Source organism: Otolemur garnettii, unplaced genomic scaffold (assembly GCF_000181295.1).
Source record: "Otolemur garnettii isolate 467f Iridium unplaced genomic scaffold, OtoGar3 scaffold00100, whole genome shotgun sequence".
In the NCBI taxonomy this organism is placed as follows: domain Eukaryota; kingdom Metazoa; phylum Chordata; class Mammalia; order Primates; family Galagidae; genus Otolemur; species Otolemur garnettii.
The window spans coordinates 6,371,890-6,372,945 of NW_003852495.1; the positions used below are offsets into that span (position 1 = coordinate 6,371,890).

General features: G+C 43.3%; 1 protein-coding gene across 2 annotated transcripts in view; it reads right to left on the reverse strand.

Moving 5' to 3' along the window:
* LOC105887649 (zinc finger protein 585A-like) overlaps positions 1 to 1,056 on the reverse strand; it is a 24,667-nt gene that overhangs the window by 22,863 nt on the left and 748 nt on the right. The window lies entirely within an intron of this gene.

The following is a 1,056-nucleotide window of genomic DNA, read 5'->3' on the forward strand; positions in this document are numbered from 1 at the left end:
GACAGCTTGAGGCTCTGTCTCAAAAAAATAAAATAAAATAAAATAAGAGGATCTTCACCCATACTCATGATGATAATGTGACCTAAACTGAGGACTATAATTAAACTCAAATATCAGGGCAAGTAATAATGAAAAAAAACACCAAGCAGGCATGAGAAATGCTACACAGTGTGCAATCACTCAACCAATATTAGAAGGAAATGTCAGGAAAGGCAATTAATGTCAAACACAGCAAAAAGATGCTCCATGAGATAAAAAGGCATGGGGAATTAGGAGAAAGTGAGGTATTGCATGGCAATTCCTATGGGGAAAGCAAGAAGAGAGGCTTACTAGAGATAAGTTCTGAGGCATGTCACAGTGAGAAAGAAAAAAAATAAAAGGGGACTAGTAGGAATGCTAGTGTGAGAAATAGTAGTTGAAAGAAAGCAGATCCCTGAATGCCTGAATATATAAAGGAGGACTCTAGGACTATGGGAAGGCAAAAAAAAAAAAAAAAGGAATGTTAGAGAAAACAAGCATAATGAAAGAAGACAGATCTTTAATTAGGCACACTGACACAATCCAGAATCCAAAAAGCCAATGAAGATGACAAAAATGACAACAGTCATCCAGCATTTACATATCTGAGGCCAACATGAAAGATCCTCAAGCAAAGGCCAGGTGCACTGGCTCACATCTGTAATCCTAACCCTCTGAGAGGCCAAGGTGGGTGGATTGCCTGAGCTCATGAGTTCGAGACCAATGAGCAAGAGAGAGACTTCATGTCTAAAAAACAGCCAGCTACCCAGGAGGCTGAGGCAGGAGGATCACTTGAGCCCAAGAGTTTGAGGTTGCCATGAGCTATGATGCCATTGTATTCTACCAACGGTGACAAGATAAGACTCTGCCTCAAGGCTCTGCGCCTATAGCTCAACCAGCTAAGGCGCCAGCCACATACACCTAAGGTGGCAGGTTCGAATCAACAGCCCCCGACCCGCCAAACAACAATGACGGCTGCAACCAAAAAATAGCCAGGCGTTGTGGCGGGCGCCTGTGGTCCCAGCTACTTGGGAGGCT